This window comes from Artibeus jamaicensis, unplaced genomic scaffold (genome assembly GCF_021234435.1).
Source record: "Artibeus jamaicensis isolate MK-2021 breed Jamaican fruit bat unplaced genomic scaffold, CSHL_Jam_final scaffold_369, whole genome shotgun sequence".
In the NCBI taxonomy this organism is placed as follows: Eukaryota; Metazoa; Chordata; class Mammalia; order Chiroptera; family Phyllostomidae; genus Artibeus; species Artibeus jamaicensis.
Genome location: NW_026522042.1, coordinates 22,621,251 through 22,638,515, shown reverse-complemented (window position 1 = coordinate 22,638,515; position 17,265 = coordinate 22,621,251).

Below are 17,265 nucleotides of genomic sequence, written 5' to 3'. Positions count from 1 at the left end.
GGTTCCTGGCACAGAAGTAAAGAACTCATATGCCAGGATGAGTAGAACTTGCAAAAATATTGAGTTCCTACCACCAAAGGTGCTGGTATCTAATTTGTATCTTTTGATGCTGGGCTAGAGCAGTTATTTCTTCATTAGTGAGTTCTGCTCATAGTTTTGGGAATTTGTCTGAAAGCTGCGGCCTTGAGTCTTGTCTCCAGCTTCCCCAGCGACTCTGTAAGTGCCTGGGGGTCCTTAAACAGAGTTTGCATCTGGTGCTTGGAATCAGAACCCTGGGGAATAAACCGTCTCTTGTTGTTGTGAAATGAAATGAGGTAGCTTATGTAAAAAACTTGGAAAGATTCCCCAATAACAAACAAATAATAAATAAATGAATAAACAAGTACATGTTGGACGATTAAACAAAAGATAGGCTCCATAGCCTTTTCTTCTCTTTTTTCCCAGAATGTCACACTGCTTCTATCAGAATGGTGAAGTTGATAAAGACTGATGAATTCTTATTTTGTTTGTGTTTAGTGCCTGTTGCCCAGAATACCTTCAAATGGTAGACTTCCATATAGGAGTACATGAATCCTTATCATTTAAATTATCTGGCGAGGGATAGTACTGGAAGCTAAATATTACAGTAAGTAATGGTGAAAATAATTGATGACCCAAAAGCAAGAGAATAAATCCATATTCTCTGACAAGATGATGTTATCTCTTTTTTTGGACAATGGATATAAATAAAAATCTGGCCACGGCTGCTCTAAAAACAGACATGCAGCTATATGGCACGAGAAAGAAAAAGATGGACAAAAAAGGGAACAGATGAAAATAATGATTAATATGGAAAACAGCCAAGTGTAGAAATGCCTCTTTTTGCAGTCTTAGTCCAGCTGCCTGTGTTTGAATCCTGCTGGAGTGCAGGCCCTCAGTGAGTGCGTCTGGTTTCCCACATAGAGGTGTTCCTGGAATTTTATACTCTTGACCTTCAGGCAACCCAAACATTAGGATATTAAACATGGACGCTCAGTGTTTTTAATATGCCTGTTCAGACGCTTTTGGCCTATCCTCCGGTGTCCTGCTGTAACAGCAAACAACTCCATATAGAAGTTCTGTCATCTTGAGATGGGGGGCGGTTTCTGTGAGCTTGTATTTCAGTATTTCATTGCAGACTATTTTTTACTGCTTTCTTTGTAGCCCAGAGTTTCTGTAGAGTTCCTCAAAGACACCCAAGGGGAGCAGGAGGGAAAATGAAGAGGTTCCATTATATCCATAGTACAATGTTGGCTCTCCAGACCGTATTTGGCTTGAAGAATGTATTCTACTAAAAAGTTAGAAAATTGTTTTATTGTGTTTTCTTTATTCTTTTATGAGAATCAAAGGGGGATGAAACAAGAAAGATCAAGTGGCTCGCAAACTGATGACAACTGAGAAAACTTGGAAATCATTAAACCTCACAAAAGAGGAAACATTTTATCCTCGGCAAGATAATCAGTATACTTAAACAGGTTAAGAGTTTCCCATTGCCAGGAAATGTATCAAATCAAAAAATACAGTCAAATACTGGAAATATTTTGAAAAATGTTTGGACATGAGGTTCAGGTGTGATTAGAGTCTTAGTAGCATTTTTACCCTGTTGGGAATGAACACTGCTTCCATGGCTTGGAAGTTATTGTAGACTTTTGCACTTTGAAGTTGGTTCATGTTTCTGGAAATAAACCATGTGCAAAAACAGACCACATACCCTGCCGATTGCTCCTCTTCTTTTTTTAAATTTTTAAATTTTATTTTTTTAAAAATTTTATTTAGTTATTTTTCAAGTACAGTTTATTGTTTATTTCTCCCATCCCTGCCCACCCCTTCCCCATGCACCCCACCTCCCTCCCATTTCCACCCCCCTTAGTTGTTGTCCATGTGTCCTTTATACTTGTTCCTCTAAATCCCTCCCATTTTTCCCCTTAAATTCCCTCTCCCCTCTGGTCGCTGTCCCCTTGTTCTCTATTTCAGTGTCTTTGTTTTTTTTTTTCTGCTTGCTTGTTTGTTTTGTTGTTTAGCTTCCTGTTAAAGGTGAGATCATATGGTATTTGTCTTTCAGCACCTGGCCTATTTCACTCAGCATAATGCTTTCCAGTTCCATCCATGCTGTTGCAAAGGGTAGGAACTCCTTCTTTCTCTCTGCTGCATAGAATTCCATTGTGTATATGTGCCACAATTTTTTGATCCATTTATTTACTCCCGGGCACCTAGGTTGCTTCCAACTCTTGGCTATTGTAAATTGTGCTGCTGTGAACATTGTGGTGCATAGGTTCTTTGATATTGATGTTTTAGGATTCTTAGGATATAATCTTAGCAGTGGAATTGCTGGATCAAAAGGCAGGTTGATTTTTATTTTTCTGAGAAAATTCCATACTGTTTTCCATAATGGTTGTACCAGTCTGCAATCCCACCAACAGTGAACTAAGGTCCCCATTTCCCCACAACCTCTCCAACATTTGTTGTTTGTTGCTTTGTTTATGATAGCCATTCTGACTGGTGTAAAGTAGTATCTCATTGTGGTTTTAATTTGCATCTTTCTGATAGCTAGATCTTGGAGGACTTCAAGAAAGATATTGATAGCAATACAATTATAGTAGGGGATTTTAACACCCTACCCTCAAAAATGCACAGATTTTCCAAACAAAATATCAACAAAGATATTGCGGCATTAAACAACACCCTAGATGAAATGGACTTAACTGATGTATATAGAGCCCTTCATCCCAAAGAAGCTTAAATACACATTCTTTTCAAATGCACATGGAACATTTTCAAAGGTAGATCACACAATAAGACGCAAAACAAGCCTCAGAAAATTCAAGAAAATTGAAATCATACCAAGCATCTTCTCTGACCACAAGCTGATTGCTCCTTTTCTGATGTGGGTCCGGCCTGCACAACATGGTCTCTTGTTCTGAGTTTCTGGGGCATTATGTTATGCATTTTTTATGTTTCCTTTTAAAGTGTGATGAGTGCTTAGTTCATAGATGGCACTCAATAAATGTTTTTAAAGCAAAATACATTTAAAGGTAGGCCATATCTTGACAGGATTGCATTAGAAAGAAATAACTCAATCATCATTCACCAAATACTCTGATAGGTGAGGTCATTGCTGCTAGGATGTGACTATGGGCACAGAGTGAGTCGGAGCAGCGCGCGCTTTGGAAGAGCTTCAGGAGGGGATGTACATTTTGAATTCAGAATGGTAGAGATGATAGTGGGTGCAAATTCTTCTTGCTGCCTTTTAAGCCTTGGAAAATTTATATAAAAATGACTAGGCCTCTGTGTCTCAAATCGTAAAACATTGACAGTGAGAATATCTACATTAGGGATTTGGAGACACATCCTTCTCAGGCAGCTTGTTTCAAAGTTAGGTAGTTGCACTCCTAAATTATTTTCATAATTTAATTTTATAGTTACTATATAACTTAATTCAATAAGTTAATAATTTTGAGGTAATACACAAACTGATACCTAAAATAGTAAAGGAGGACATTAAATACAGAGTAAAAGTCTCATTTACTTTTCTCAAACCCAGTCCCAGTTCCAATCTTCAGAGGGTTTCAATTTTAAACATCTCTGTCATATTTTTCCAATGGTTCTCTTCTCTAATACAAATAATATGCATGTCTCTATTTTGTGATTTGCCAACTTTCAACAATATTTTTGCCTCCATCTATGAAACATGAACACTCCCGCTTGCATAAACTGATTTCTGCCATATCTTTCTCTCCCTATTATCCTTGTAAAATTAACATTTTTAATTTTAGTTCTCTTGGTTGAATTTATTGATCTACTTGATGTACTTGACCCTCTATTTCCTTCACTCATCAACATTAGACTTTATGTAATGACTTGATCTATTTTAAATGAAGTGTTTCTGTGTCACCTACTTTTCTCTTTTCCTGGCTTCTGTCTTCCACAACATTTTTGCATTTATAACACTCAGTTCTGCAGTGAGAGCCTTCAGCGGCTGCCGATTTATCGAGTCAACTTATGGACTAAGCATAGAAGATAATTCACGTTAGCCACTTCTCAGTGTTTCTCACTGACCTCTCATTTTGTAATGATTTTATTCCCCATTTGATAATGAGTTTCCTGAGATCGGAAATAATCTACCTTGATTTCAATTGATATCACCACTACTTTGCACAGTAACTGCTTTTTGCAAAGCACTGAAACAAATTAGTAAGATGGCAAGTTAGTAGTAGCGAGTGCCAATGAAGTCAAGCGGAACCCTTGAAGTCACAAGACCCCAGTTGTGTGATGGTTTAAGACTTTAATCCTGGACAAAAGTCTTTAGGGAACTGGGTTATTTAGTAGCTCATCAAGTCAGAGAAGTGTTAACATAAAATAAGGCAGAGCAAAGAAACTGGAATTGGCATGGTTGATGACTAAAAAAAGAGGTTTGCATCCAATGCAAAAGAGGATAGTACCTGGCATTGGAGGCCAGGTCAGACCAGTTAGAACAGCAAGAAACCACTATTCTAGTTCTTCTTGCTTATAGGCAAGAGTAACCAGAAGCTCAAGATGAACATGAAATCCTGTTGGGAGGTTAAGCAACTCACTTTTGAGGGTAGTATGGGGTAGCGAGAAAGACAAGTCATTGATGAGAAAGTGTTTTTTATCTTTGAAGCAGCACATTCTAATTTACTACTGATACTTTTTCATAAACTGCTTGCACAACAAGGTTGCATTAAAATATAACTTTAGTAAAAAATTGTTGCAGCGCTACATAAGCATAGTTATAGGAATTTTTTATTTTGTTATAGATGTCTCTGTTCTCTTTGTCTAAAACTGCAGTACATTGTCACATAGAGTAATGTAATAAATGATTCAGAATTAGTTCAGTTTTATTTTTACTGTCTTTCATTGGGAAGTTAGCAAAGTTATCTTCCCTTTGCCTGTACTCATACACCTGTTGTCATATGAATATCACAACATTGTGATTTATTTTTATGATATTAATTATATTTATATTGTTAGAAAATGTATTAAAATAACATTTTCTTAGGTAAGCTAAACTTTAACAATTTATCAGCAGTATGTGTTTCTATGACAATTTTTTCCTAAATAAAAGTTACCAAGAAAGATTGCAACATCCTCTTTTGTTTCTAGTATTAAATATATTAAGTTCAGCTCATGAGATTATACTGCATTGCAACTATGAAGACAGGATTTCTTTATACTAGTTACTGAAGTTCCCAACATCATAGTCCTCCGTTCCTGCGTGAAATTGCTGTACCCAGCTCCAAGTGCAGCATCTGAAGGCTCAGAACTTTCTATGTTTACTTAATTACTTTTTTATATGTTCATTTAAAAATCATTTATTACATTTCTGCTAGATCAACAGATTCAGTTTCTCTTAGTCCAGTTTTTACCTCCACTTTCTTCTCTAAATAGTGGTCTCCCAGAGCCCCTGCTCACATCTTTTCTGTTTGGCAAACACAGAGGGAAAAAATGCATCTGTGGACAATTTCAACACGTCTGGCATCATGTCTCACTGCCTGTCTTAGGTCATGGGCCATCCTTTCTTAGGTGTATTCATGTGTCAGTAGGGTCATGGCCTAAAAGGGAGGAGAAGATAGGGGCTCCTGTATCCTAATGTGCAGTTCACAGGTCCACTTCCATGTCTAGAAGGGTGGGCTCAACCTCACTTGTGTCCAGACTAAGGGGAAGTTGTTCCCTTAAGAGAAGTCAAGATGCTGCCACCAGAAGGAAGTGGTAAATGTTAGACCACTACACAAACTCACAGATGTCCGCTGCATTCACTATGTACCCTGAAGTTAGAATTTGACTTTTGACCCTTATTAATAAGGGCTTTAATGATGTAGAATTGATAATAATACACACATATTCTCCACAAAGTATATATTAATAATATAGCAATGCTTTAAGATATATAATACAGAGACATTTACATTATTTTATTTTATTTTTTAGATATTATTTATTTCTTTTTAGAGAGAGGGGAAGGGAGAGAGAAAAGGAGGGAGAGGAATGTGAATGTGTGGTTGCCTCTCGTGCACCCCCACCGGGGACCTGGCCCACAACTCGGGCATGTGCCCTGACTGGGAATCAAACTGGTGATCTTGTGGTTCACATACTGGTGAACAATCCACTGAACCACAGCAGTGAGGGCAACATTTACATTATTTTAAACATTCTCCAAGCAGATGATAAAATTGATTAGCCAATCCCAAATAAATCTATGCGTCTATCTTATTTAGTCATCAAAATGGATAAACATAAACCACGTTTACTAGGTAATATTTTTATCTTAAATAAATCATGCTTGATATATGAAGTTTTATTCAAATGTGAAGCTAATACAATTGATTCAGCAGTTTTCGAAATTTGGACTAGTGGGTAAAAGTACAAACTATATCCAAATCCTGATTTTACCACTTAACAGCTATGTGATCTTGGGAAAGTTACTCAGCCTCTCTGTTCTTCATTTCTCTTTCTCAAACTTGTAAAATGAGGCTTAATTCTAAGAGTACCTGCCGCATAGAAATGTTGTGAGAATTGATGCAGGCAATAGAGTCTGTAAAGTGCTTAGAACAGCACTGTCACCTAGCGACTGCTGAGTCAGCATTTGGCTTTGTTATCACTATTGCTCAGACAAAAACATACTGAGCCCATTTTTATTCTCAGAATTTATAATATAAAATGCATAAATATCTTGATAAAAGTCCTAGGAAATATATATTTTCTTTACATCAGTGTGGACTAATTAGTGAAGTTAAGCAATTTGCCAAAAGTCACACATATTATCATCGGCAAAGCCAGAATTTGAAACCAATATTTTTTTTATTCCAAAGTTTGTGATCTTTTATCAGTTATGATAATCTGCATCTGAAGTAAATAATAGAGTGTGACTTAACTTCTATCAAGTCCCCTTAGCTATACAAAGGTACATATATATTCATACTCCAGTTATATCTTGAATAGTACATCCCTCAAATGTGATTTTATCACATAACTATTTTTTTCTTGAAACAATAAAAATAATTCCAAATTAAAAGAGTCCCCAAAGGGTCAGACATTTGATGACATAAAACTGTAACAGAGCATATAATAAAACATTGTAATAATTAAAAACACATTGAAATGTTACCAGTGTTTAATTCTAGGTGATGAGATAATTTCTTCTTTATAAAGGTATTTTTCCAAGCATAATAGAAAGCAATGAGTGACAAATGTAAGTGAGTGGAAAGGAAGCGAGGCCACGTGTGACCAGCACGATGCCAGGGCGCTGGCGGGCAGAGCGGAGGCCAGATTTTCCCTTGGGAGCCAGTGAACTCCCCCCCAATTCGCCATTGTCACGAAATGAGTCAAATTTTTAGGACCCCAGTCAACGACTTCAGTAAAGAAAACTTTTTGCCTGTTTAATGTAAAAATGTCCTTTAAAAAGACATTGTTTATATTGTATTAATTTTGTGTTTACTGATGGTTTATCCTTCTGCAGCTTCTAAACATTCCGAGGCTATTTAATGTTTTAGATGAAAAATGTGGTGAATTCCTATTGTGAGGATATGTAAATAACACATGCACGCACACACTCACACGAAGTGGTGGGGTGGAGAGTGGGCAGCACCGCAGATCAGAACAGCTTGTCTGGGGGTGGCCTTATATTTCAAGTCAAGGCTGCTCAAGTGGTGAAGATGACAAATGGGGAAAACAGATTGTGGAATGTGAGCTCGAGGGAGAAGATTTTTCATCGGAAGAATGAATCAATTATCCAGCTTACGGTTTCCAGCTTGGAAAGAACATTAAAGATTAGCTCAATATTTTCATTTTAAAAATGAGGGGAAAAAAAGGATGATGTTAGATGACCTCTTCAGGGTCATACTGAATAGGAAGAGCTAAAGCTTAGCTCTCTGGCGTGGAGAGTCTTTCCGATGCCTGGAGCCTGTTGAATTTAAGTATGAAACAAACCAACTCTATTAGAAAGTGATACTTATTTAATTTAGTGGGTGGAAATAGAGGGAAGAAAAAAACTTGTGATTTAAAACATGCTGAAATAAAAGAATATTTAAATCCCCAGATTCTTACCAGAAAGAATACAATTTTTAAAACTTATAATATCTATTGTTATTTGCACTTCAACTCTCCTGATGGCAATCGAGTGTGATGCCTTGTTGTTTTTTAAATAAAATAAGCATTTAAAAAATCAAGAATATTTTGTCTAACTTGGCATAGAATTGTAAAATCTTCTAGTTAAGCAATGAAGATACATACCGTCTTCCTTTAAATAGTCCAAATGTTACAGTGTTAGTAGATACGGTAGTGTCAGTAACCTGATAGTGTTAATAAATACCGAGTGGTAGGAAATAGAGTAGTAATATATAGTATTCATATATATGATAGTGTTAGTATCCTGTCGTGTTGGTAAATACAGTAGTAATAATAGATTGTTAGTGGATATGATAGGTTAGTAATACCGCAGTGTTAGTAAATACTGTAATGTTTTGTGAAGCAGATCCCCCCCCCACCCCGGGCAGAGCCTCAAGGTACAAAAACTGTAATGCTCTGTCTTATCAACCCCTAGTGGCTACCAGCTGATACCTCACCGGGAATCACTCTCTACTGGTAAGGAATTACCTCCCATGACCAGATGGTGTGAAGATGCAAAGACCCAGCCACCGTGCCTTGATTCAGAACTTGCTGTAGCTTTACGCGTGACCTCATGTGCCTCTACATTGAGTCCCAGCTTGTCTTTTCGCCCAGTTCTATCTTCTATGGTTTCTGATTGGTGTATCTCTAGAGAGCTCTCTCCAGCATCTCTGTATTCAGTCTGCTCTTAGTTGGTTCCACTGAAGCCTTTCTAACGTGGTGATTCCAGCAACGGTTCTGAGAAGCTGACCATAAAAATGGGATTTTGTTGCTGCAGTACTGGCTATCCAACCAGCAATGAGGATTCCATCACTGATGTTAGTCAGACACTGGATAGCCACGTTGCAAGTCATAATGATGCCATCGTTAAAATCTTCACCAGCAGAACTGAAATGGGATGCTGGTAGAAGGGGATATGCTAGCTGGCACAGTATCTCTGGCCCTGGAGAATTAGGAGAGGAAAGGATTGTGGAATAGGGCAGACGCTGCTGGGTGTCACTGACTCCTTGAAGAGAAATGTGAACGGCAGAATTTCTAAAATGGCCTCCCAAAGATGGCCAGTCATAATCTCATGAACCTATGGATATGAAGAGATGCCACTTCCCTAATTCTGTTATATTATATGGCATAGTTGACCCTACAATAGACCCAATTATCCGAATGGACCTGATCTAATTACAGAAACCCTTAAAAGCAGCTGATGGCAGAAGTCAGGGATATTCGAAGCTTGGGAAGGACTTGATGGGCCATTACCGGCTTTGAAGATGGAGAGTTTCACATGGGAAGGCGAGTCAGCACGGAGCTTACAGAGCTAAAAGAGGCTTCTGGCTGACAGCCAGTGAGGAAATAAGAGCCTTTGTCCTACAATAGCAATGAGCTGAATTCTGCTAAAAATCTGAACAAATTTCATGATTCTGGGGCCAAAATTCCAATGTGTGTTTGTGTAGGGGGTGGCTTTTCCCACATCACCCAGCAATTCTCTGACGCCAGCTGGATGTCCTACAATTCGGCTCTGTCCTGACACTATTTACCTGGAGATAATGTGAGATCCTACTGGCTAAGGGGTCAGTGCCACAAGAGTCTCCCCAACCCTCCACAGACATCAATTGCAAATTTAGGTTGTCACTGTGCTTCTGACCTCCTGGTTGTAGATGACAGGTTCCAGCAACCTCTGCCTCAGGTTCAATTAATTTGCAAGAGAGGCTCACAGAACTTAGAGAAACATTTTACTAACTATGTGACTGGCTGTTGTAAAAAAATATGGTTCAGGAACAGCCAGATGGAAGACATGCTTAGAGCAGGTTATGGGGGAAAGGCATAGACCTTCCACGCCACTCTCCCCAGATCTCCAACCTGGAAGTTCTATTAATCAAACTCTGCCATTTTGAGTTTTTATGGAGGCTGCATTACATAGGTGTGATCAACTGAAGCACTGGCCATTGGTGGTTGTTTTACCTCGCAGCCCCATTCACCTCCCAGAGGTAGGGAGGTAGAGACAAAAGTTTGGACACTCCAGTTAGGAGGTTGGTGCTCCTGGCCAGCAGCTCACATCTTTAGGCTACCTAGGGGCTTTCCCCATTGCCTTATTAACATAAAAGACAACCTTTTTGCTGCCTTCACTGAGGAAATTCTAATGGTTTTAGGAGCTCTGTGCCATAAATGAGGATGAAGACCAAACCTATATTTCTTGTTATAAATACAATATCGGAAGCTTGGGAGCAGACTTCTTCCCCACCCTGAGCCTCCAGTACAAGGCCAGCCCAGCTGAGGGAGTGATTTTTGCCCTGTGAGATCTTTGGTTAAGGACCCAGTCACCTCCAACCAGACGCCAAACTAGGTACCAACAAAGCTGTGGTAAACGGGTGTTGTTTTAAGCTGCAGTTTGTGATCATTTGCTAGAGCAATGATTGAAAACTGGTACAAGAGATAACATCAGGTTCAGGGTGTTTAATCACCAATTTACTCTGGATGAATGTCAGCTTTCTTCATACTTTTGATCATCAATAATACAGGCATACAAACTCATGGACTCCTTTGGGTTTGTAACTCATAGGTGATTTTTAAAAAATTTTGAGAACAGGGGAACAGTGACCAGAGGGGAGAGGGGAGGGAATTTCAGGGGTGGAAGGGGAAGGATTTACAGGAACAAGTATAAAGGACACATGGACAACAACTAAGGGGGGTGGAAATGGGAGGGAGGTGGGGAGCAGGGGGGGTGGGCTGGGATGGGAGTAAAAGACAGAAAACTGTACTTGAACAATAATTAAATAAAAAAATTAAAAATTTTTGATATTACGTATAACTATTTTAAATATAATTACCATAAAAATTAAACTCTGCTTTGTGTGCTTTACAGCTCCCCTCACCGTACCCAGCTAGATTAGACCAATGAGGAGGCAAGAATTAAACCTAAGTAAAATTTTCCTGTAACAGAATTCTAGATTTTTTAAATCAAAATTCCATTTCTCTTCTTTCTAGAATGTGCTAGGTGCTTCCTGGTTGGGGATAGTGATGCAAAACAAGATCATTGCCCCCCAGAGTTCAGGGATGTGTGTTGTATTGCTTCTGTAAACTTGATAGAGCTGACCTTACCCTCACGATGGTACAATTCTGCCTTTAAGCTTTTCTTCACGATAATGCTGAGCATCAGGGACATATTCTGATGGGAAGTATGAGTCTGTTTGGAGTAGCTTGCTCCTTAAGTATTTCAGAGACAGATGTCTGAAGATCATTTCCAAACCCTGTAACATAGCCTGCATCTTAAAGACCCACTTGAATGAGAAGGCATATGTAAATTCTGCATCAGTTAAATGAATGTGACTTAAAATGAAAATGAATAAATGGGCTAACGCAGCTAATAGGATAGGACTTTCATTATAAAGACCACTAAACCTTATACATGGAAACAAGTCTTCCCCTCCCCCCCCAAGGAGACACACTACCTTTAATTATTTTGTTTTACACATATGTTGTCAATTAGACCTTTCTTTTTTTATATAATTTTAAAAAGGTATTTTAGACTCAGACTTTATAGATGATACCTTCAGCTTTGTTTTGGAGGACTAAAACTAGGCATGGTAGTTAGGTGGATGCTGCCTGTGGTGGGCAGAATCATGACCCCTCCAAAGGTGTGCACATTTGAACTTGGGGACCTATGAGTATGTTACGTTACATGGCAAGTGGGAATTACAGTTGCAGTTAGAATTAAGGTTACTAACAAAATGACCTTAAAATGAAAAGATAATCCTGGGTAGGTGAAAGAGGAAAGCAGGAGACCAAATGTTAGAGCAATGAAGCATGAGAAAGACTCCCCTGGCTGCTGAGGAAGGGGAAGGGCACTCTGCCTCCAGGAATCAGGCTGTCTGTAAAGTCTGGAAACGGCAAGGAAATAGTTTCTCTGCTTCGGACAAGTGCTCTCAGTTTCACCATGGTGCTGTAAATTAGAAATTCCTAATGCTTCTCTAACTTTTTCTTCTTGCGTATTTGTTTTTTATGTTAAAAAATCCCCTGTGACCCATGATTTAGAATCAATTGGTTATATTCAGGCCAATCAATTTCCTTTATGGTGACAAGCATTGCTCCTGATTCTCAGCAGTAGGCAGGGTCACTCTGTTACAGCGGTATTAACAAGTTAGAAAGGAAGGTTCGGAATGAAATTTGGAAGCATTGCCTCTAATCATATGCAAATTGCTACTGGAGTGTCAGAGATGACTTGTTACCGTTAGCAGGGAATTCAGGTAAGGTTATTAGAAGATCTACTAACATTCTTTTAACTGTTCAGCTGATGTGACAGAAGAACTACATATATTAATTGGGACATTTTAAACTCCTTATTATTATGCAAAATCTGTCTTCTGAGTAAATGTAAGGTTTTATTTCCCTCACCAAATTCCTGTGGACATACATCTTTACTTAAATGCCCCACCTCTATATAATGTACATATTTTTCAATATCTATATCATCTTGTAGGTTGTTATGGACAGTTGCTCAATAAATATTTTATTTTTCAGACTTGTTTGCTCACTTCAACAGTAATCTTTTTTTAAAGATGTTATTTATTTACTTTTAGAGGAGAAGGAAGGGAGAAAGAGAGGGAGAGAAACATCAATGTGTAGTTGCCTCTCACACGCCTGCTACTGGGGACCTGGCCACAATCCAAGCATGTGCCTTGGCTGGAAATTGAACTGGCGACCCTTCGGTTTGAAGGCCAGCACTCAGTTCACTGAGCACCACCAGCCAGGCACAACAGTAATCTTTCAAAAATGAAATTTAAAAAATTCTATTTTGTGCTGAGAGAGTTCAATTTTAAAATATCTTTTGTTTTAGATTTTAATATTTTCCACCATATGGATGATCTCTGAGCTTATTCCTGGTAAGAGAAAATATCACTTTTTAACCATTGTAGCTTGTTTTTATTCACATTGAAATTTATACCTCTGTGACAATTCTTTTTCCTTTAGGCACAAATAGACTGTTACTAATTATGACATCAAATCTGTCTAGTCAACATCAAAGGTATCAGTTGTACAGAAGGCACCAAATAGCAAACAACTAACTTTTGTTTTCTGCTTCTGCCATTTAAGCTTCCAGTAAATAAATGTGTCACTTTGGGAAAACTGAACTCTAAGAAAACTTTCTTGTATTTCTAGGTCATTTAAACATGATGAAGTAAATTACCATATAAACTCAGTTTTTCAATTTCCTAACTATTATGCAAACTGCTGAATATACAGGGTCAATATTTTCCTTTCATATTACTCTTGTGAGATGTTAATTTTTACAAGAAGGTGACAATTTCTTCCTATGTGACAGGAAGAAATGTAAGAAGATTCCTAGGATTCCCATCCTTTGGAATGTATGTCCTGTACCATCCTCCCCCCCTTTTCAGTGTGGACCGGTACTGTGGAGATGATGGCAATCACTTTTACCATATTTTGCCGTGTATAATGTGCACCCAGGTTTTTGGCCCAGACTTTCAGGTAAAAAACTTCTCATTTTAACTTTTTCATTCAATTTTTAATTTATTAATATTTAGGAACAAATCTGATTATCATGTTCCAGTGTATTATTTTGCATATAGTTATCATTGCTTTCTAGTTACAATTTTAATGCATAAGCCTAAAGAAAAGAATTGAAATCATTTATATAGATACAGAATTAGTACTACTCATGTATAATGTACATTTTTATTTTTCCCTCAAAAAATTGGGCACAACAGTGCTCATTTATATGGCAAAATATGGGTAATATAATATTGCAAAGGTGAAGATATTTTTTAAGATGCAGTTCGGGTTCCTAATCAGTCGATTTTAAAGTTAATCAAAGGAGAGATTATTCTGGGTCTAAAAACAGAGACACCATCTTCCTCTTGACCTTGAAGAAGCAATCCGCCCTGTGTTCCACAGCTAGCAACCCTACGAGTTCTGCTAGCAACCCTACGATTTTTGGGAGAAGCTCCTGGGCCTCAGATAAAAGCTCAGCCCCAGGCAATGACTGGATTGGAGTCCTCTGAGATCTTGTACCGAGGATGCGGCTAAACTGTGCTTGAATTCCTGACCCATGAAAACTGTGAAATAATAAATGGGTGTTGTTTTAAACTGTTAAAATTTGGTAATTTGGTATGCAGTAACTGAAAACCAATGCACTCTGTACTCTTTTACTGACTTGAGATAAAAGGATGCCACATTCCAATATGGAAACTATTTCGTATGATTCAGTTGGAACTGATCTTAAATTAATCCTTATCAGTGTACCCCATTTCTCTGAATATAATAAGTTCAGAAATAGAAAAATGAACCAAGATTAACCAATCAGCATCCTTCTAGGCCTTTTTTTTTGTCAGCCTTGGTAAGGAGAAATTTCTCTTTCCATTTAATCTGGTATGACCTGCTTTTTGGCTGTCAATATCCATGCGGTCTGTCATCTTCTTAAAGCACGTTGGCATACACTGTTTGATACACTGTTTTGAACCCACTGTTTTGAACACCCTTTCTCAAACCCCTCTTTAAAAAGGCTGAATAATACTTGCTTTCCTAATGTCCCTTATCAACATGTAAACTTATGTGACATGGTTCTAGCCCACTATATGTTAATGTGTAATTGCCAAATGGCTTCTGCATTCTTTTGCATGAAGATATCATTCTTTTCATGAAGAAGGTAATGCTTTTGCATTCTTTTTAAACATGAGTCATATCATTGAACACTTTTACTCTCGCATATTTTTTCTATAATATAAATGTAGTGGCTACAGCTTGGTTCCCATCTCAGTATCATGAGGAAAGGACCAAAGAACAGCAAAGCTGTTGGTCCCAACATTTATGAGCTGCTGAACCAGAATTAGTGGCTTCTTATCTTTGACCTTGTTGTCACATGATATGTTGTATTATATATTGAACTTTTATAGGGTGAATATACTTTTATTTGCAACTGAAAGTCTTTATGTAACTGGTTGTCCAAAAAGTCTCTTTAGTTTTTTTTATGTAAAAGACATATTTTAAATTTTCACCATAACTCTCTGGATGTGGCTATTTCAAGTATATTAGCTATCTTCCATGTGGTGGAGCACTGATTATTCTCAATTAGTGTCTTGACTTGATCCCTGTCAACTTCAACTGGTCTAGCCAACCATGGAGCGTCATCATCCAGCAAGAAATCTCCAGCACGAAACTTCACAAACCACTTTTGACATGTTTGCTCAGTCACAGCACTTTCTCCATACACTGTACATTTTTTTTTAAATTTCAGTTGTGCCTTTACCTTTCTTGAAATAAATCATGATATTCTGAGACTGTGGTGTATTTTCTCCCACCTTCAATAGTAAAATGGTTAAACAAAAAATTCACCAATTTAGATAAGTTTTTTCAAATGCACGCTAATTGACAGCTGTCACAATACAATCTAACAAAATTGTTCTGGATGAAGTTAAAGGCAACAAAGTGCTACTAGAGCCATCTTGTTGGAGAAAACAAAGTTTTTGACCGATGCAATACATGATTGAAGAACCATATCAAATACACAGAAGGGCAGCATTCTGCTGAGCTCACCAAATCCCTGGTATCCAATACGCAAAAATCAGCTTCACCCTTGGACTTTTCTGTTTAATGGGCCCCTCAATTTTTGTTTTGCTTAATTTGAATCATGCTTCATCTAATCAGTTGCAATAACAGACCCCTAGTGAACACAGAGGTTGATAGGTGGGTTTGTTTGTTTGTTTGTTTGGGGGAATACAATGGAAGAGGTACAGACTAATGATAACATTTTAAATTGTAAGGACTTTTCTGAGTCAAGAATAAGTGTGGGGCACTAATAAGTTTATAATTCCTGCTTAGGGAATTATCAGGTACTGTTACGTGGTACCAAAGTACTCGATTTAAATAAATCCTTATTCAGACCAAGGTTAAAAGTTTAGAAACAGAGTAGAAAGGTTTCAGAATTTTGTAATTTTTGCCTATCTCATTTTGTAATTGGTTCCTGCAATGAAAGGACCTTGTTCAATCCAAGGGGGATGAGTTAAATCATTCAAACATAATTTTTTAAAATTTGCTTGAGACTCAGGAGCACCAACATTACTTTTACTTATAACAAATTCCAGTTTTACTAAGATAAACAAATAAACTGACAATCTTACCACTGTTAAAAAAATCAAGCTTGAGATTTAGAAAACAATGCAAATTTAATAAAATCTCAGGAAACTAAGAGCTGGATATTTTATATCATTTGATATTAAATTTAAAACATCATCAATTTATATATTTACTCTCATTTATACTTTATTTAATTATCAAAATATTTTCAAAACCATATGTAATGATTAGTTCATAAAAAGGATCTTTAGTAAACATTACGAAATAGAAACTATCACATTCATTAGGAGAGAGAAATTTTATTAAGTTTTGTTTGGGTGACAAGAATTTGACAAATAGTAATTTTAATATAGTTAAACCAAAAGGAAACTAACAAAAATGTATTCACTTATTTTATTGCCAATAAAATTAGACTGGGACAAACATTTCACTTTCCAATCTTAAAACGATAAATCATAATTAGAGTCTCATCTTTCCTCAAAACTAAGAGAGTCTCATAAGAGCCAATATGAAAGCCAGGGTAGCTTTTTTGCTTGCTATTCCCATTCCGAGATGCCTAAGATGGAAGTGATTGTGTACCGAACACAATGGGAGGAGTCAAAATCTCTACTTGGCACTAAAGGCTGTATGAGCAGGAGGTCACATCCAGCCAACTGTACATTTTTATCAATAAAATTTATTAGAACACATCCACATCCATTCCTTCCATGCTGCTATGGAAGCTTTGATGCTGTTATGGCAGAATTGAGTAGTTGTGACAGAAATTTTGTGACCCTTAGAGACAAAACTATTTGTTATCTGGCCCTTAGGAAAAAGTCTGAGCTAAGGGAATTCTGTGCTTTTTCTACCAAAACAGAGCAAAGTGCCCACATTATTAGAGGTCAAGTGCCTGAAAGCCAGGAGCAGATTACCCTGCCCAATTACTGTGGCTCTTGAGAAGTTTGCAAATAAACAAAGCATTAGGATGGACAGAGCACCAACCATGCAGCTGAGAGACAAAAATCTTAAGGCAAGTTCAAGGACTGTGACTTGTAAGTTATC